At 36.6% G+C, this 21,793-nt stretch overlaps 1 protein-coding gene across 5 annotated transcripts in view; it reads right to left on the reverse strand.

Annotated features, from left to right (window-relative positions):
• LOC110679566 (protein couch potato) overlaps positions 1-21,793 on the reverse strand; it is a 592,279-nt gene that overhangs the window by 528,083 nt on the left and 42,403 nt on the right. For 3 of the 5 annotated variants that reach the window (XM_021854567.1, XM_021854565.1, XM_021854569.1), the window contains exon 1: positions 3,265-5,098. The exons of 1 other annotated variant lie outside the window; for it this stretch is intronic. The gene's annotated coding sequence lies outside the window, so the exon portion shown is untranslated. Of the gene's footprint in view, positions 1-3,264; positions 5,099-21,793 lie in introns of those variants that run through there. One more of the 5 variants, XR_002502595.1, reaches the window with a different exon arrangement.

Raw genomic sequence — 21,793 nt, forward strand, 5'->3', positions numbered from 1 at the left:
TGAGGTGGTTGATGAGTTCGTCTACCTCGGATCCTTGTTAACGGCTGATAACAACGTTAGTCGTGAAATACGGAGACGCATCATCAGTGGAAGTCGCGCTGGAAGAGGACCTGCAAGCACTTGGAGTGTTTGAACGAAGGGTGCTTAGGACGATCTTTGGCGGAGTACAGGAAAACGGTGTGTGGCGGCGGAGAATGAATCACGAGCTCGCTAGGCTCTTCGGCGAACCCAGTATCCAGAAGGTTGCGAAAGCCGGAAGGGTGCGCTGGGCAGGGCATGTTGCAAGACTACCAGACAACAATCCTGCAAAGATGGTGTTCGCGTCGAATCCGGTTGGCACAAGAAGGCGAGGAGCACAGCGAGCGAGGTGGCTTGATCAGGTGCAACAAGATCTGGAGAACGTGGGCCAAAATCCAAGTTGGAGAGACACAGCCATGAACCGAGTAAATTGGCGTAACATCGTTAACGAGGTTTTATCAAATTAATTGATGTAATACCAACTAAATAAATAAATAATAATAATGCCACACGACGCTCTTTGATGCGGCATTTACAGTATTCGATTTACCTCTAAAACTTGTTGGCACAACTCGTCCCCTTGATGCTACAACTAGATAACTCTAAATTTGAAATTTTTGACTTCAATGTGTCAAAATATTATTCTTAATTAGATCTGAAAAATATTTACAGCTAATAAGCGGTTGATTCAATACACATAACTTGAAGTTTATTTTCCAATCATATTCTTTGCAAATAACCATCATCTTGTAAAACGGTCATAATTACAAATTTATACATCTCAAAATTTTGATTTTCGAGTTATCTAGTTGTAGCATTAAGGGGACGAACTGATACCTCTGATTTCCTAGAAACTTCTACTTTAAATTATTAATTCATCAGAGATGAAGATATGTACGATGATAAATGTTATCAGCCCAATTGAACTCTGGATTAATGATAATGATCAGACAGGACAACATTCATGGATAAGAAATATACATGAATCGAATGACTTGGATTACACTTCCAAGACAAACCTCTATGAAAAATATATAAAAATCAGATATAAGTTGATGCATTCCGATTTGTTCCCCTACTAGCATATGCAATGGTTCCTTAATAACTGTTGGCTTACCGAAACTTATCTTTTCAATTTTAGCTACTGTAAGTGATAAAAACAAAATCAAAAATGAATATTTTGGTTGATTCCTTCTTGAGATTAATAATTTGCAATAATCATAATCAATCATTGATAAGTGGATGCGAGAAAGTTTCACCTAAAGTTAAATTGAGATTCGACCCTGAATCATAAAATTGATACATATGTAACTTGATCTTGAATGAAATCAATTTCAAATATTTTTCAAAAAACGCACTGAAAACTGCTGATCTGCACAAACAATCTTCATGAGCACTAAAAAGTGCAAATTGAAGCGCGTGTGGTTTAGTACTCCTATTTGTTCTTCTGCACTTGCAAGAATTACTGCAATTTCGTGGTGATAGGGTGCAGATCTATTTAGGCACTTCCATGATTAACTTTGACAGGGGGGGGTGGCTTTTCTCGATCGAATTGCCTGAAACTTTGCAATAAGAAGCACTTCAACACAACGCATATTGTGGCCAAATATGAGATCAGTAGCTTTCGAAAAACCCACTGCCGAAGTTAATCAAGAGTGCCAAAAATAGGATCCGACTTGTACTCAATTAATCACAAAAACCATCAAGCAGAATAATTAACCTCAAGACATATCACAATTCGAAAAGGTTAATGTAACACTATTCGCCAAAAAAAAGTCGATCTAGAGACGCGCCACCCTGGGCTTCAAAGTATGTACATTAAAAACGAAAAATAATAACGTTTTTAAAAAATTTTGAGTTTGTCTCAGGACGCTTTAAGATAAATTTGAACATTCAGCAGTTTGCGATGACACTATCTAAATTAATCAACACCTTACTCAGTGTGGCAGAATTCTGGAATCATATTACGTTTTAAACTTGAATTTCATTGTGGAGAGATTTACCATGATTTAAAGGCCCTTTCACAAATTTCATAACACAGAAGGGGTGGGATCTGCGAACCTAATTCACGACAGTTATTCAAGCTAAAAAAATTTTTTCTTTGATAGGTCACTCACTTGATCTAGTTTTCAGCTTAAACCGCTACCTGGGTCTCCAGGATTGTGCTCTTGACGAGTTGAGGTGTGGCTTCGGCTTTTCTTCACCTTAAATCTTATATTCAGAATAGTAAATAGGAAACATAGTACTCTACATTGGATCCTTCATAGACCACGTAAATTTTTTTGAGATTTTTAATTATTTTTCTTCCTTAGTGATCAATTTTCCATTATTTTCAATTTATTTGAACCATGAGGTGAAGATGAATCGAAGCCAAACCTCAAATTTTCAAGAGCACAAATCTAGAGAACCAAACATCCGTTTAAGCTGAAAACTTAATCGATTGGTCACTAGCTGGAGGTGACCAATTGATTCAGTTTTCAGCTTTGGATCTCCACATATGTGCTCTTGAAAATTTGAAGTTTGGCTTCAATTCATCTTCACCATAACCTTTTACTCCCTCCATCCCCCTTAAAATGGCTCTACAATATACTGCCCATATTCGTATAATAGTCATATATTATATGGGATTTCCTGTGTAAATAAAATAGTTATGCGAGTATAAACAGTATAGTGAATAGATTGTTCATAAATCACGCTATCTTTCGAGGGAAAGCTGGTGGATTGTTGTATAATTTAAAGTATTATTTTTAACCATTTATATCAATTATGACATCGTTTTCGATACTTCAAAAAAGGGGGAAAGTACAACACTGAAGGGGATGTCTATACAAATATTAATACAACACTCAATTATATAATGATACACATGCGTCGATTTCATATTCAATGATACCCGAAACGACTACCTCCCCAAAATCCCACATGTAATCTATTCAATTGATTCAACAAAGTCATAGTTTTCAAAACGTACACTAAAACAACGAATCTGTCATCCAAATGCCACTCACATCGGGATTGAAACATTCATTTAGCAGATGCACCAGATTAACCGTATCAAAATGTTCCCACCAGATTGGAAACCTACATTCGAGTTTCATCTCGGCACATCCACCTGCGGCATTGAAGCCCCCTCCGCATCAACCCTTTTTCAATCGATCACCCTTCAATTGGAAAGTACATCACGAGCCACCCTTTCCCATGCCACAACCTCGGCCCCTCCATGGATATCAAATGCATTATGCTTACCAAAGTCCGAATGTAATTGGATTTTCCAGCGATTTCTATGGAGGTGATGGTGCTACGGGCAAACGACAGGAGTGACGGTGGCTAGCACCGATGACGATCTTTTCCCGCTATGCTGTTGGACACGAGTGATTTGGCGGATGATGGCGGTGGCGCAGGTGAACGAAAAAAATCACGCTAATGCGACCGTTTCCACCGGGTTAAATTAAAAATTCCTTTTTTTTTATTCTTCCGTGCACTCCCCAAGCTCAGATCTGCTGTAGCAGATTTCCAGCAGTCGGTTTGCGCGTCTAGTAGCAAAAATATTTTGATTGAAACTGTGCTTTCCTCGGTTGAACGAAAGCCAATGCTTGAACGCTACACTCACTCACTCTTCTCTTCCTCGTTACAACTTCACGTTTCCGACTTTCTGCTGATTCTTCTTTCCAGTCGGTGGCTTATTTCTTCTTTCTCTCCTGGCAACGGATTGCTCCACGGATCGTATGGTTATATCTCTTAGTTTATTTACCTTTCCGCGATTAGTTATGCTATCATTTGTTTTTTTTCGATTTTTTATGCACAAAGCCTTTTGAAAGGGTAACTGATGAGAATAATTTTTGCCGTACTAACTAGGGGTATTGGATGCTCTGCTCTATTTTCCCGCGGTGCTCCGTATTAGTTGTCTTCGCTAGACGCGATCACGTCAGCTCATAAACGCGTACACTTGAGCGCTGGGGCTTTGTTTCAAGCTTCTTACTGTACACACACTACACAAAGACGGTTATTATATTCGAAATACAGTGTCTGCCGGAGGGAGCTTCAAATGTAACTGCAACTATTTAACTGGTTTTTCTTTGGTGGCTTTTGGTTGTGATTAGACTTTGGTTTAATTTGTTTTAAAGTTTCCCACACTGAAGGTATTTACACTTGATTCTACTGCAATAGCTTTCCCGTAGGTATTCTTGTTATGCGTAGCTATTCATTGAAAATTCTTGGCGGTAATCTATGCACAAACGAATAGTTAAGCATTTCGTTGAACTCACGTCTAATGAACTATGATGTATTTACACTTCACTGACTTGGTGTGGCAGTTTGAATTAATTTGTTAATTTGTTTTGGTTCTATTCTTCAATAATAACCGTGCCGACGGATCTTTCAACTTTTAACTCTATAAACACCTTGGGTATTCTAGTTACGCTTTGCGCAATACACAACATGGACTGTGTGCTAGATAATTCTGCTTAACACGCCGATTTCGCCAAGTAATGACAGAGCTCTGCTGCTTAATGCAACAAAATAGCAATAACAACTCAGTAGAATTAAACAGAACCTATTCCAACCGCTCACGCTATTTCCAAACTGCGGCTCGCCGTGTTGATGATACCGTTGCTGTTGTTGCTTCCTTACGTTTGCGGCCAAGCCGGAACCGAGAAACTTGAAACTTAACTCAACGCCAAGGAAAAATCGATACAACACAATTAGCCGCCGATACGACACGGGGCAAAAGCAACAAACGTAACAAAAATTGCACACGTATGTCAACCCTGCACGAATACTTCCACCTGCAGTTTTCACTTGAAAAGGTGGGTTGAGCTTTTCCACGTTCGATTTTCTCACTTATCATACGGAAAGAAAAACCGAACCGTTATCAAATCCAACAGAACACTGTTAACACCTTGCAACGATCCTTAACACCACTGGTGGTGGACGTAGATCGTGCCGAATCGAACTTTTCTCACACTTTCAGGGAACTTCTGTGCAACTTTTCCCTCACAAACTCTAAGATTAAATACCGATATAAAAGGCTAGTTTTCATTCAATGCGATTTTCCCGACTGCTAACAGTAGACTGAAGGCCTGACGAGTTTCCAGCTGTGTACACACGACGTCCACTGGCTCCTCGTGCGCGATCTCTAGCAGCAAACGAGAGACACACTTAACGCGAGAAAGAGCACGCGAGAGAGAACTTTGCGCGCGTGGAGCTCTAGAGAAAAACCCGGCATGGAAAACCCATCAGCGAAGTTCATCCGAATGAACGATTTCCTTCCCCTTACTCGGAGAACAACGGAACATTCAACGAGAGCAAACGAAACGAACTTGCACAAACACTGCTCCAGTCGGGCGCACGCTGTTGGTTGTAATGTTCCGCTCCACCTGATTGTGGCAAACGAGTGGGTTCATTTTGGAGGCGGCAGTCGCCCCCCTACCGGCAACCACCACACATTACATCGCAATTATACACAGACGCTTGTACCTATGACTAGGTATAGAGTATGTAGGTTCCTACGGTTAAGCTTGTGACGCTAGAGATTGGAAGTTGATTAGATGGAAATTTGCTGCTGCGAAAACACATTTAGAATCGATCACGTGCGTTCTGAGTAGGTACTTCAGCTGTGGGAAATATGCTAGAGAAGCCGATTTGATCATTTTCATACACAGCGTAGATGGGGAGATTAGCTTCTCGTTATTTGGCTAGTTGCTAACATTAAATTAATATGTATCTTGAGGAATTGATTATTTATTTGGTTAGGAATTTTTAACACGAGCACAATAAACATGAATTGTCGAATGGGTCAAAGGATTTTTTATCAATATCAGTAAAAATAAACAACATTGGTACCATACGCCAGGGGTAAATTTATATCTATTTTAAAACTTTTCCTATGGGCGTAGGCGTAAATTGCATCACCTTACAATGTTTGTTTCGATAATATTTGTGAACCGATTATAGTGGCACACTTTTATACAGAGGTAGATCAATATCTGAAAATTGACCAAAATCTATTGATCTTCTTTGATACCAAATTTATTTTTATTTGGGAAAGGAGTAAACGTATTTAAAATATATTTTAATACGTTTTATATTACTAAGATAATCTTTTTAACCCAACCACATAGATCTTGAAGGAAATAAAAAAAATAAAAGGGGAGGCAAATGTATCTTTCCAATTCGGTTTGAACAGGTGTTTTAACAGTCAGGAAACGAGATGAAGTATTAAATGTTGGATCAGTTGAATTGAGGTGCTAGACCAATGTAATAATTTATCCTCTTGAAGTCAAAAACGAACCTACAATGCCAAAAACGATTGCAAGTTTAAAAATATGCATTATTGTTCCTCAGCATTTCAGTTGCAAGCAATTTATCCCTCTTAACCTTTTAAAAGGTACAAAAGGTGCCATTATTGAAATTTTGAAATTTCCCAACATCCTATGTTCAAGATTGGATAATACTTTTTTTTGTTAGAGTTAAAGGCTTTACATGCTAAAGCTACTTGGCTATCATCAAATTGATCTATTGATTTTTTTTTAAATAAAGCTGTCGACTTCAAATTCGTACGATAACAGCTGTTTGAAGTAAACAAGATGGGTTGAATTTTGTTCATTGAGTTAAAAATATCCCTTTGCTGTTCAAATGTAGGATACCGTCGATGGGGGTGACAATGGGTCTAGGGGGTGAGATTGGGTCAAAACGGAAAAATATGATTTATGAGATATTTTCTGCTAATAACGCTGATATTACTAAAATTAATAAATCATATGTTAAGGAACATATAATTACACGTAATTCATCACAATATACGTTTTTAGAAATAGTAGTTTTTGATTACTATATCAATAAACTTGTAGGTTGAAACTAGATAAAATTTACAACATTAAATTTCTCCTGTGCAAAGTATCACGCATGTACTTTAACCTCTATCGTTATATTAGTAGAAAGTTGAAAGTCTTTTCAATACACTTCACATGTATTCTCCGAAATCTATTTGATTTTTCCACAAAAATTTCATTCTTTTCAGTACGGTGTCTAAAACATCAAAAATGGGGGTAAGATTCAAGGAAGAACGATAGTAAATGAAATTGCAAGTCCACTTTTTTGACATTTTACGGTGCTGAGGGTTCTCTTTTTTCATTCCGATGTATTTATTCTTTCTAAATATAGCATCACTGAAACATCAAACAAGTCTACTTGAGTAGTTCGTGCATTGAATAACAATGACACACAATTGACAACTTCTTAAACCAGCAACTGTGTTTCGTGAGCACCAATATCGTAAAATTTTATCAAATTGATTTTTTTTTGTAATTAAATTATTTATCAGTATTTTGATATTATAGAAACATCTCACGGAAATACAAATACATCAACATCTGCCATAATTGTCTTGATCGTGAAATGTCGCACTGAAATTTAACTATTTGCGAAGGTTTATAATAATCACTGTTTCAGTACTTTGAGGAAACTGAATAGGCTTTATGGCGATAGGGATGAGACATTGAAGACAATTCGAGGGAAAAATCAAAAAGAAATACGTAAACTTGACAATAAATGTAAGGGTTACTTTTTTTCATAGATCTTCATATTTTTGGTATAATCGTTCTTTAAAGTGGGTTTACCATACCATACCATACCATACCATCTTAGATATTTTTTTGTCTTGATTGCATCATATTTCATCAATATTTTTCAGCTGTGAATGGTTTTGCCATCATTTTCTTAAAAGCAAGTTATTTCCGTTACTGTGACCCAATGTCACCCCCGCTATGGGGTGAGATTTTTCTTTAATTTTTTGTACAGTTGTTAATGTACCATCAAAGTACATACACACCAAATTTGAAGTTTTTTGGAGTTTAATTGCGATAGTTATTCAATAAATAAATCGTACATATCCCTTTTTGACCCATTCTCATCCCCCAACGACGGTACTAAAAATCGAAAAAGGAATCCTACTGGTATAAAATTATATAATAAATTAGCTTAGCTTAGACTGACTACACATATCAATGGTTGCTATTCCGTGATTGACCGAAGTCAGTGAATATGCACAAGGAATCAACTAGAAGTTCTGCTGGGATTGGCCATAATATTCTTCAGTGTGCATAATTCAGTACCTCTGTTTATACATGGTCAGTAACGGCGCTGGTCACGTCCTTGCAGTCAGGTGGGATTGAGGAGAAGAATGTTAGTGTGTAACCTTTGTTATTTGGAGACCGTGTTTTCCTCTGCATCTCTACAAAGGCCACTGGGAGGGATGGTTGTTAATGGGGAGGATCGTTGGGTCACAGGATTCACTTTGCTAAGCGATTAGACCATGACAAATGACCATTTGTGAGATATAAACATACTTAGGAATATAATAATTGACATGAAAAACTTCCAAATATGAGAAAGCAATGTCGTTACTTGAAGTGACGAACCATTCGAAGCAATAAAGCAACAAATAGCTAAAAGCTACATTTCTACAGCTGTTAGGACGAAAGCATGTGTTACAATATTTTACTCAAATTGGAAAAAAATCGAATGGCTGGACCATCACATAATATTCTTATGCCGACACTTACAGTGGCGAACCATTCAAAGTCTTTTGAATAAAATGAACGTTTTGCAAGTCTACACTTCTAGCACAGACAAACAGACCGAACCATTCAAAGCTTTTTTTATTTATTAAAATAAAGGTAAGGGACTTTATATAAAAAATTATGAATAAGAGTTTATGCCGACACTTACAGTGACGGACCATTCATAGTTTGTTGAAAAATCATATTTAGGTAACGATTAAATGTGCAGTCATACATATTTAACAGATTTGAAAAAAGCATGAAACGAGCTCACCAATTGATTCTTCAGTCTTGATTGAGCAGCCACAATCCACTTTCAGCTTCACTCGTTTGATCGGCCACATAAAAGCAATCAGAAAAATACGGCGCGCGGGCCGAGGAAAAACAAACTAAAATTACTCGGGCTTTCTCCATGCTCTCCAAAGAAAGCGCAACCCTAGGAAAAAAAACTGACGATTTCTCGGACATTCTCGACGCACTGCCCGGCAGAAAAGAACGCGTTACTCGAGAGGTAAAAAAAATGGAGACTTCTCGGGCGTTCTCGACGCACTGCCCGAACTTTCTCGACGCACTCAGTATAAAATTATATAATAAATTATAGAAAAACATATTTACTGAAAAATTTATCAGTTTTTAAACAGGTGACTGATATACCTACATTTAAGTGAAGGTCGCCCTACAAACGGCGTTTGTGCGCATGAAAGTGTTTTGCGAATATCTCAGGAATCTTCCCACTTAGAAGGATGGCGTCTTCGAAAAAGTTATTCTGTAGCCTAAGAACTATCATTATCATATAAAAACTGTTGAGTATTGTTCTTAAGAAGAATCTTGAGGAATACATTTAGGTTTGGTGTAGATAGATATCTTTGTTATAAAATGATAATATATGAATCACAGCTGTTGTACAAAATACAACAGCACGACATCCCGAATGCACTTTAAATTTAAACGATCATGTAACATTCAAGCATCTTTAGTTGAAAATTAAACGTGATGCTGTAACAATAGATGAATTTGATTTACTTTAACTATACTCTTCTGTTTACGCTACATTGAAATATAAATATTGTTATATGTGTATAAGATGTCGCGAAAAGGCCTTATGTGTACAAAAGTGGAGGTGATATACGTGCATGTTCCATATGAGATAAAATAACATGCAATGCGAGTGGGAAGATTTTATTGCGAACTAATCTGAACTCTTATGCAACTTATCTTATGATAACAAAATAGATTTGACATCTGCTACGGATTGATCCGACTTACTTTGTATGATTCAAAAAATAGCGTTTTATGCGTGGAAACTCATTAATCGAACAAATTCACCATGCAGTGCGGATGTGATGAAATTTGTATAAATGAACGACTTCGCTCGTAAACTGTTATGCAACTTGTGGCTGTCTGGGCGGTCTTTGGCAAAGTTTTAGCTCAAAGGATTTTGCATGAGAGGAGTTTGTTCACTCTAACATAAAATATTATGATGAAGATAAATTATTATGATAAGGCTGAACACTAAAGGTTGGCGTTTTCCATAATGTTTGGTACTAAGGCTTACACATCCACACTGATCTACATCCCTGCATCGAACGGCAATAACAAGACTTGCATGGATAAGAACCCCACCATCTTACCCTCATCTCAAGACTCCACTGACCTCACTGAGAGAGTTATATTTGGATGAGAGCAACATATGACGTCATCGTCGTCGATCATTATTAGAGAACTAGTGGTCCCGGCAAACTTCGTCTTGCCATCAAGTAGGCTGTTGAAAAACGCTAAGGATCGTCCCATACAAAATGACAGTTCCGTGCACTCTCGTTTTTTTTAAACTTTCCCGGTGAATATCCTGGGATTTTAATACACACGAACACGTCGGAACCCTTGACGAACAAAACGGAGAAAGAATCATACAAATGCGTTGACCCGTTCGTGAGCCATTTCGTGACATACAAACACCACTCCATTTTTATTTATATAGATAGATATGCAGTGTACGATTGAACAATTTTTAGTGTTCATCAAGCTCTCTAAACAAACGGCATAATTGTTAAATGTAAATTACTTGAAAATATATGTAAATTGTTCTACCAAATAAATCGAATATGTGAACGTCAATAAAAGTAGTTCAGGATTAAGCATATGTGCTACTGTTTTACAACCTGGATGAATGAAGGAAGATCTCCTACAAGTAATTGAAAACCCCATGGTGGCTACTAGATCAGGCACAGGTTAATATGGCTGCTTACTCATTTGGCGTACAATTAACAATAAATTTTACTACAAGATCGTATCGGCTTCGAAAGCACGGGATACGGGTATTTGAATTTTGCGATTATTTTGTGCTTCAAACATGTTAGCAATTAAATTTTAAAACCAATATTTTAATAAGTTTTTAGATTAATTTTAGCTCATTAGATTCAAGATCAAATTATGAGTGTTCTCCCAAAATTTGAGCTCAGTCGTATAAAAATTGAGACTACACAACTGCCGTGAATCGCAATTCATTCCCATCTGTAAAAAGTAGGCATTGAGAAAAAGAGCAGTGAAGTTTCCAAAATCGTTTTCCATACAAAAATTCAAACAATTCCAGAGGATTGGAATATAATCAAATTTTGATGAAACTTTCATAGTTTGCTTTTCACAACGATATCGTTTCAAGAAAAATATAAAGATGATCAGAACACGGCTCATTTTTGTGTTACACGGTGTGAAAATCTGTAGTGGGACTGATATGCGGTTACTTTTCATTATGGGACAATTTGACTTGCTGTTTTTTCCTAATTTTTCCGAACAAATCATATTATATCATTAGTGTAGCTGAAGGAGCATTGAAATATATGTTGCAAACTGAACTCAACTCAATTTTGACAAAAATGCAGATGGGACTGATTTGCGATTCACGGCAGACAAGCCCTTCAAAGTTTATACGGAAATTACTATGGGAAAAGCAAGCAAAATATTCAATTGGTCATATTGTTTACTCATGTGCACTTGGGGATTAGAGCTACGTTGATAATACGTTTTCAAATCGGATGCCTCAGTAATTAGTTATAGATTTTTATATGAGTTATAAAACTATGAGTAAGGTAACCTGCAACAGGCAACTTTGTGCCTCCGAAAATCAAGTTGGTGTAGTATCGACTTACATTTCGGAGTTCAAGTACGCTAAATTGAAGGGACTGCTCATTTTACTGAGTCAGGAAGCAAAAACACAGAATATCGAGTAGGGGAAAGTTGACTGTATTGTTCTCAGTATTCATAAACGTTTTTTTGTATCGTATTTTTAAACTATTTTGAATACAGCAATATGTGTGTAGTTGACAATGACCAACTATCTGCTTCTTATGATTGCTTTCTGCGTTCTTTCTTTTTCATAGTCATCAAATTTTAAGATTGTCAAAGGTAATACTTTCAAAAGAATTTCCAGAACCACTGGCTGTTAAGATCACTAGGTTCCAAGTACCCCAGGGGTTGTTGTCAATTTAAAATATGTCGAAAACCATATAAATATGGATAAAAAACTTTAAGACTTTCGAAGCTGAGGCTTGCGGAAGCATTTTCAGAACCAATGGTTGCCATGACTAACCTGTACAAAGTTCGAAGAGCCCCAGGCAAAGTAGTTAATTTCATCCATGTCTGGAACCATATCAATATGGGAATTGACCTTCAATATTTTTGAAAATGATGCTTCTGGAAGATGTTCAAAATTGGTACTTCCCTCAAACCTACTAAAGAGTAGTCATAGCAACTGATTGTTTTAAAAATGCTTTCGGAAGCATCATCTTCAAGAACCTTCAAGATCGATACCCATATTGGTATGGCTCCGAATATGCTTTGAATTGTCCAAATCCCCCGGAGCACCTGGTATCTGGAGTGATCATGGTAGCCATTGTTTCTGAAAATGCTTCCATCACCATCAAAAATGTTGAAGTTGGATACTTGTACCATGAATGATCTCTCATATGATTAGCAGAAGTAAAACGAAATGATTTGGCAACAAACCAGCAGCGCTGAGTTTAATCAGCGTCGAGAATAATATTGTAGCACGGACATGACTCCTTTATTGCTAAAAATGTATTTTGTTTCGTTTTAGATCTTTAAGTTACATTTCAAAACTAATAAATAGCAGAAAAGAAAATAATAATCTCATATCGCATTAACGAAATATCAAAAAAGGCATGAATTTCAATTTTTTTCTGTATGCAAAACAACTTTTGCCTAGCTTTCAAAACGAAGTTTTTTTTTTAAATTTTTTTTAAGAAACATGAATAAATTACTCACAACAAAAGAAAAATAACCATACAAATTTACTGGTATAAAATAAGTATATACGAAAAAGATAATTTGAAAAAGCAAAATAAATAAACTTGCTTTATTTTCACGGTTTTGAAAATTTTCCGGGATCCAGAGATTTCCCGGGAAATGGCAATTTTGATTCCCGTTTCCCAGGAACTTTGGAAATTCTAGTTCTGAAAATGTTTCCGCAAGCCTCATGATACAGTATCGGACATAGAAAATGCACCAAAGCTGATTTTCCATATAAAATGTTCAACTTCAGAGGGCTATATCTCCGCCGTTTTTCAACCAATTCTTCTCATTTTTTCTGTGATGAACTACAAATTACCTCAATTTTTCAAAACTAATGTAAAATTTGTGTGAAAACTATTGGTTTCAAAGTAACAGACATGATATGAATTTTGACATAAAAATACACCAAGACACAAAGTGATGAAGCAGAAAAACTACGCGTCGTAGCATCTTGGTGTCTTCAGTGCATTTGTTCATTGCGTAATAAGGACCAAATGCGCTGAAGACACCGAAACATAACATTTCGTCTTGGTGCGTTTTTTATGTCAAAATTCAACTTATCTGTAACTTTTAAACCAATAGTTTTCACACAAATTTTTCAATAGTTATCAAAAATTGAGGTAATTTGTAGTTCGTCACAGAAAAAATGAGAAGAATCTGTTGAGAAACGGCGGAGACATATTTCTCTGAAGTTGACCATTTTGTATGGGAAAACGGCTTTAATGCATTTTATATGTCCGATACTGTACTTATGAAGAATAAAAAAATCAGCATTAAACTCTTTAGGTCTACTCCTCTTTTGATGTGAACGTGCTATATCTCATCTTGCCTTTACTACAAGTATATAAAACTTATTGTTGAAGTTGAGATTCCACAACTCCACCAATTGCTTATTTTCTTGACACCTTGTAACGATAGAACTATCATAAATAATTGAAACCAGCCTCTATTGCTGTTTGAGTCAATTTTACTTATCAACCTCCTCATAATCTAGGACAAATATGTAGGACTCTAGCGGCTTATTAAGAGACCATGCAAAAAGAGTACAATGGGTAGATCTTAACTGCCGTTAATCGCAAGTCAGTCCCATCTGTAAAAAGTACGCATTGAGAAAATGGACTGTGAAGTTTTCAAACTCGTTTTCCATACGAATATTCAAACAATTCCAGAGGATTGAAACGTGTTCAAATATTTATGAAACTTTCAAAATTTGCATTTTACTACGATATCTTGCCGAAAAAAATATAAAGATGATCAAAATACGGTTCGTTTTTGTGTTAAACGGTGCTGAAAACTGTAGTGGGACTGATATGCGGTTACTTTTCATTAAGGGACAATTTGACTAACTATGTTTTCTTAATTTTTCCGACCAAACCAAATTATCTCATCAGTGCAGCTGAAAGAGCATTGGAAGATATGTTGAAAACTGAACCCAATTCAAATTTGATGAAAATGCAAATGGGACTGACTTGCGATTCACGGCAGTTAACGAGTTATTTAATGTTTATTGTTATTTTCTTATTGCTTCGGATTTGGCAATTGTTTTTAACTACTTTGCTTGCAATTATCAAATGTTTCTTTGTTGCTACTTGATGATTGAACTGCCAAAACCAAAATCAGTCTTTCAAAATCTTGCATTCAATCAAAACTAGATCATCCAACAAGCATCAAACGATCACCTCATCAATTCCATTGTGTCACAGCAAACGTGCCAAAACAAATTCGAAATCCAATCTTCCGTACGTCCCGGTGATTATTACTTCCGATTTAAGGCTACAAACTAACCCCAATACAAGACATGTTTTTTTTTTTCGTTTCGGTCTCCAAAGGTGTAATGGTTTTATTTGCCATTATGCCCATCTCCCACTTCGTAAACAGGTCATAACGGCTCTCGGCGCACACAAGGTTCATTTAACGCTTCACTCTCGAATGAACGCTGAGCGGGCGAATTAAGCCAGATACAAGCGCGACGAACCAAACCAAAACGCGACGGAGAGGCGAAGGCCCCGCGCAGACACCTGCAGCATTGTGCCTCTGTTTCAAAGGGTATGCGATATTTAATACTTACTAGCGAATAATTTAGAACTTACTAGCCCAATAGAAAATCAAGTTACTTAGGATTTTAAAACATTCACAATCAAGAAAACGTTTTAAAAAATTCCTGGGAGACTGATTTGGAAGAATTGACAACTATTATTGAAAAAATCAAATATATTAAAGCCCTTGGTGATGATGGAATTTTCTATATCCTCATCAAGAAACTTCCAGAGGGTAGCTCATCATTCTTGGTTTATATATTTAACAAATGTTTTCAATTGGCATATTTTTTTCAGAAATGGAAAAATGCTAAGGTTGTACCAATTTTAAAACCAGACGAAAATCCTGCAGAAACTTCTAGCTATCGTCCAGTCAGTTTGCTTTTCTCCATCAGTAAACTTTTTGAAAAGGTCATTTTGAATTCGACCACTCATCAACTTTTACGTGTGACAAATTTGATCCGTTCCAACAAATCTGAAGGCTATTCTACTGGTCTAAGCATTCGACAGTGTTTCGCATGAAGGTTTGATTGTAAAATTTAAAAAAAAAACTTTAATTTTCTAACATATATTGTTAGAATAATTCAAAGTTATCTGTCAAATCGCACACTTCAGATTAATTACCAGAACTCCTGGTCTGAAAGACATCCTGTAAGAGCTGGTGTTCCTCAAGGCAGCATTTTGGGATCAATATTATACAATATTTTCACAAATGACTTATCTGAATTACCTCAGGTTTGTCAAAAATCTTGTTTGCGGATGCCACAGGCCTCTCAGCCAAAGGTCGAAGCCTGCGTGTCATCTGTAGTAGATTGCAAAAAAGTTTGGATATTCTTTCTTCATACTTGCAAAAGTGAAAGATTTCTCCTAATGCTTCCAAAACTCAACTAATAATATTCCCACATACACCAGAAGCTCTTTATTTGAAACCTTCAAGTAGACATGTTGTTACGATGAGAGTGACAACATGTCTACTTGATAATATAAAATTAAGTATCTAGAGCTCGTGCTAAATAAAAAAAATACCTTACAAAAATCACATTGCAGGCATTCCATCCAAATGTAACGAATATACAGTGATACCTCCATGAGTCGATGTTCCATGACTCGATATCGACTCATGGAACCATACTGAAAACAAAATTTCATGGTTACTATGATGGTCCCTAGAAGCAGCTTTCCAAAGGATTGCTGTTCCATGACTCGATATTTCCATGAGTCGATGGTCCCTTCAATATCGACTCATGGAGGATTCACTGTATAAAATGTCTGTATTCACTTATAAACAGAAAATCGAAATTAGCTGTTGTAATAGCAAGAAGAAAGCTCTACGGAGGATTTAAAATAAAAATTTGAAAATGATTCTGAAGCTCGCTCTCTAGTATAATACTTATGAGTTACATAGAATTTCCAATGTTGGAACATAAAAAATTGGAAATTCTGAACTGCTACGGCAAATGAACAGGTAACACGTTGTTAACAATATGTTGATAAATGTTTAAATTAGTTTTACCAAATTAGGGTACTAGTGTTTTCTAACACAGAACACCTAGATATAAGAACTGATTTTTGTTCTTGGAATGATACTAAGCAAATAATGGCAAACGTTTTCTGCCTTTCGAAAAGTAAAATTCTGTCTCCTGTTTTTCATTAAATTAGGTATTTCCATCGAAAAAGGTTGAATGTTCAAAATTATATTGTAAACGTCGTTTCGTTTAAAAAAAATCGTGCCGTGTTGGATTTCGTACCGAGTGTAACAAAAAACCATACCGCATCCCCTTTTTTGTTTCGCGACTTCCACGCTGGGCAGCTCGATAGCCCCGCCGCACCGGATGGTCTGTGTCGGACAAACGGCGCAAATTGTACCTCGTCCCATCTCGGCCTCGTCCGCCGTAGACTTCGTGGTTCTGTTATTTTTCGTTCTATCCATTAGCCATCCATAAACTCAAACAAGCTGCTCTGCCAGCAGTTCCACGGAGTTGTATTCGTGCCTCTATCCATTGGAAGAAGTTACTTCATGCTCTCCATTTTTTGGGCACCAATACAAGCTACCGGCTATATCCATGCATGGATGCCTCTTGCTACTTCGCTCCAGTCCAGTGGGAGAATAACGCCAACAACCTGACTCACCGCCGCCATATGCCGCAACCCGCAACGGGTACAGAGTATCCATCGGTTGTACAACTCAATCATGCTACTGTTACTGAGCAGAGTTTCGTTCTGGCATCAGCTCATTGGGAACCCTATCCGAGTGAACGTTGGCTGGCTGGTTGGTGTGCTGCTGGCGAATGTTTATACTTTTACACGGGAAACACCGAACCATGTTTCCAAGTGAGGTTCAAGTCTCTTCCCACCTGTTCCCGCATGGTTTGTTCACTCCGAATTGTATTTATTGCTGCAGAATGCCCGACTGACTGACTGACTGTATGAATGACTGGTTGATTCGTAGGGGATGATGAAGTTTTTGAAGGTTTCAGTACGTTTATCTATGAGGCTCTTAATGAATCACGTGGAATTTTGGGGGGAGCAATCAAACTAAAAATTTGCTTTACACAAATTTAAAAATTTTGTAGATAAAAAGTTGAGGAACCCAAAAGTAAATGAGCGTAAGTGGTAAAAAAAACTCAATGGTCGGTATCTGTTACTTATTGCTGCCAAGCCCTTTTAAATGTGTCCGAAATTGATGAGCATAAATTAATCCCCAAGCGGTATATATGCTGAAGAATATTGAAAAATGCATTTTAGTGTAATTTAGAATACAACGTTTGAGAATGAGTTTCATAAATATCAATGGCTTAGTTGATCAAATATGGCTAATGAGAATTATCTGATTTCTTATTTTATCCTAATGAGCAGATTTTTCGAAAAAAAAAACATGATGTTCTTCACAAATGCTTGTTCAGTGCTGTGGAAGTTTTTGAAACTACCTAAAGCAATTAAACAGTACCTCTCAGTACTACAACAACTGTACTTTTCAGTGCTACAAAAACAGTACTTTCCAGTACAATTTTTCTACTATTGATCCCTTCGACTTTAGTTGGACCCGTTAGAGAAAGCTTACGGTGGTAATCATTCTTGGACACCGTCTTGGGAAAAACACCTCTTAGAAGGTATCTTCTTCTTTCGTTAATTCAATAAACAAAACAATAAAAGAAACAGATGAATCTCTGAACTCACAACTTCGTTTAAAAAAAAACGGTGTTAAAACTGTCACTAAACGTGGCAAAATGAATTCTATCTCTTATACTTTTTGAGATATATGCCGTTGTATGTGAATGGCCCCTAAAAATCATATTTTTTATCCTAACTTGTTTCTAAGATTTTTAATTTTTTTTTGTGCTTTCTACAAAGTTGTTTGTCATGGAAAAACCCGTGTTTTTGCTGAACATATCTTCACCCTATCTTTTGAAGTAACAAAGTTTTTCATGAATTATTTTTTTATTTTCAAAGGGTAGTTCTTCTTCTTCTTTCTGGCGTTACGTCCCCACTGGGACAGAGCCTGCTTCTCAGCTGTTCTTATGAGCACTTCCACAGTTATTAACTGAGAGCTTACTATGCCAATGACCATTTTTGCATGCGTATATCGTGTGGCAGGTACGAAGATACTCTATGCCCTGGGAAGTCGAGAAAATTTCCAACCCGAAAAGATCCTCGACCGGTGGGATTCGAACCCACGACCCTCAGCTTGGTCTTGCTGAATAGCTGCGCGTTTACCGCTACGGCTATCTGGGCCCCGCCAAAGGGTAGTTAAGGCCTCTATAACTGGCTTCGGCGCAAAATGGCGCAGACAAGTCTTACAAATCATGAAAGTACCATATCTCCCCTTTCGGCAATTGATAAAAGATTTGTCTATAAGCGTCTTTGCATGGGTTTTTACTATCAAACAAATAAGCCTTATTAAAACGAATTCAACTGATAATTCTTTTACTTTAAGAGATAGAGAGGTGCGATGTTCACCAAAAACACGCATTTAAGATGTTTAACAACTTTGTAGAAGACATTCATGAATAACTTTGTTACTTCAAAAGATAAAGTGATGATATGTTCAGCAAAAACACGGGTTTTTTCGTGACAAACAACTTTGTAGAAAGCACAAAAAATGTTAAAAATCTTGGAAAAAAGTTATGATCAAAAATATGATTTTTGGGGGCCATACACATACAACGGCATATATCTCAAAAAGTATAAGAGATAGAAAAATCGTGTCTTCGACAAAGTTGTTTCAAATTGTCAATTCTACAACTTTGCCAAAGACACCATATGTCTATCTAAATATTTTGAAAAAATAGTTTTTCTATCTCACTGCTAGGTGGACTGATCACAAAACTGTTTTCGTCAAAAGTTGCGCTTTAATATACCAAGAAACTTCTCCGAACAAACTATATCGATAAAATCAACGGTTTGGGCGCTATTCAAAAAGCGCATGAAATCGAGAAAATAAAACACAGTGCTATCGTAGCTAGTTGTTCCGAATTTGGAGGATTTGGGCAACAGATCTTGAACTCCATTAGGGGAATCAAGGTTTCCTCCCAAATCGCAAAAAGGAGACTGTCGCGTATTGCCGGAAACTCTTAAAGATTGCGAACTTCTTCTGAAACATCTTGAAGAGAAGAAGCACATTTGTTTTACTTATGGCGACAAAACTGAAAATCGCCTTGAAAAGTATCTCAAGGGACCTTAATAGATCAAAAATGGAATAAATGATTTACTTGGATTTTCCCCAATCCAAGTAAAAGAAATGAAAAAGACAACCCAATCTGGCATTCTTCGGAAAGGGCTTTCTCAAGAATATTATTCAGTTCACTTAAATAAAATCGATTCAAATAATATTAAGGCTTTAGAAAAAGCAAGACTTACGTTCGATATCCATGACATGGGAACATTTCCAGAAATCTGGAGAAAATTTCCAGAACCCAAATCAGTGCCGTCGGTGCCAGAAGTGGGTCATGATACCAAACATTGTAGCATGGACGCTAAATGCATGATTTGCGGAGGTGCTTCACGTGCTAAAGACGTATGTCATGCGAAATAGGATACCAAAGAGTCTGTATGCTCAAATTGTGGAGGCAACAATGAGTCTAACTTTCGGGATTGCCCTTCGCACAAACGAATCGTTGAGGCTCGGATCAGGCAGATAAACGGCAACGCTTTTCGTATCCAGAATTCAATGGGCAGAATCTCCAACAATTCTCATTTTCAGCGAACGATCGCTTGCTTAATAACACAGCGTAACAAAAATGACATTTTTGCGTGTCTCAAGGATTAAATTATGTGTCTCTAGTAGATTTGGGATTGCTGAATCTGGTGCCATTCTCAGAAATGTTCCAGCACGTCACAATTTTTAGCTACAGGTCACCAAAGTTGTATAAAACACTGGTTTTATAGAAGTTTACATGAAATTTAAAGTATAATTTATCATACTTTTTTGTAATCTAATCCACCAAACATGCAAAATTGAACTTGAACTTTCAGACATAATTTGATTGAAATTGCGCGATTAAATTTCGATTAAACCGATTTTTTCAACATGCTTGCAGTCTCCATACAAAATTCTTCGTTTCTTCTATATGGCAAAATACAACAATTCTCTAAACCATCAAAAAAAAACTTTTCCGTATCGAAAGTAATACAAACTTTGATGATAAGTATTGTTATACACATAAAGTTTGAATTCTGTAGCAAATTAAGCCAATATATTACCTTACAAGCTGGCAAACTTGCATGAAAGTTGGCTGAAATAGTCATTTTTTGCATTTTCAACAGTCAATATCTCAAAAACTAGACGTGCTATGATATTTCTGAAAACGGCAATGGATTCAGCAACCCTTAATTAAGTGAATAGCGGTATTTTGGTGCTGGAGACAAAAACGTGTTCCGCAGTGTAATCATACCCATCAGGTAAATTATAATCATGCTCATTCACAAGCTAACTTATTCCATCGGGCAATCTTTCGAATCTATTAATAACGAATCGATTTACCTAAGGAAAATCCTATGGCAATATGGACCTATGCACGGGTTCATTATTTGACGTTTTAGCGGTGCCGTGTTATGCATGGGACCATGGCAACCAGTGAATTCGGCACCGCTCAAACGTCAAATTAGTGAACTCGTGCATTGGTCCATTGTAGCAGGTAATTTGATCGGCCTTAGGACCTTTGGTCGAATGACATTTGGTCGAAAGTACAATTGGTTGAATGGACATTTGGTCGAATGGACGTTTGGTCGAATGACCAGAACATTTTGTCGAAAGATTATTTAGTAGTGGTTGATTGAAAACTCGTTTGGTTCCACATATATGAAATCGAAATAGAATTTTTGCGCAATGGAGTTAGTTCATTTTTGGCACGCATACTGTTCAGCAGTATGGCATTTATACGTATTTGTGTATGTATAGGATATATTATTCTTGAAAATGTTCTTATTCAGTAATTCCATGAAAACCCGATCTAGTGGGTCACTGAATTTCGTGGAAATTTGCTATTGTGTTCCTTATCCGAAATAAGGATACATATGTTTTTGGATGTTTTTATTAGGGTGACCATTTCCAAAATAAGGTGACCTAAAAAATCGCGACTTTGCAAAATTTTTATTCTTTTAAATCATAACATAAGGGTTCAATTGACCGATTTACAATTTTCTTGGACAAAATTAAAGCTAAAGATTTTGACTTTTCTAGAAAAATATAAAATTAAACAATAAATGTTCATTTACATGACAAATATATGAAAAATTTCGGTTTTTTCTTATTTTGAAGGGATAAAAAAGGCTATTTCTGTTTTCATTTTTCCTTGAAAGTTCAGAAAATGTAATGTTTATTGTAGAATTTTCAGCGATGTATGTTTTTGAGGTATAGTTTTTTGAAAATAAAAA

Source organism: Aedes aegypti, chromosome 3 (assembly GCF_002204515.2).
Source record: "Aedes aegypti strain LVP_AGWG chromosome 3, AaegL5.0 Primary Assembly, whole genome shotgun sequence".
NCBI classification, from domain to species: domain Eukaryota; kingdom Metazoa; phylum Arthropoda; class Insecta; order Diptera; family Culicidae; genus Aedes; species Aedes aegypti.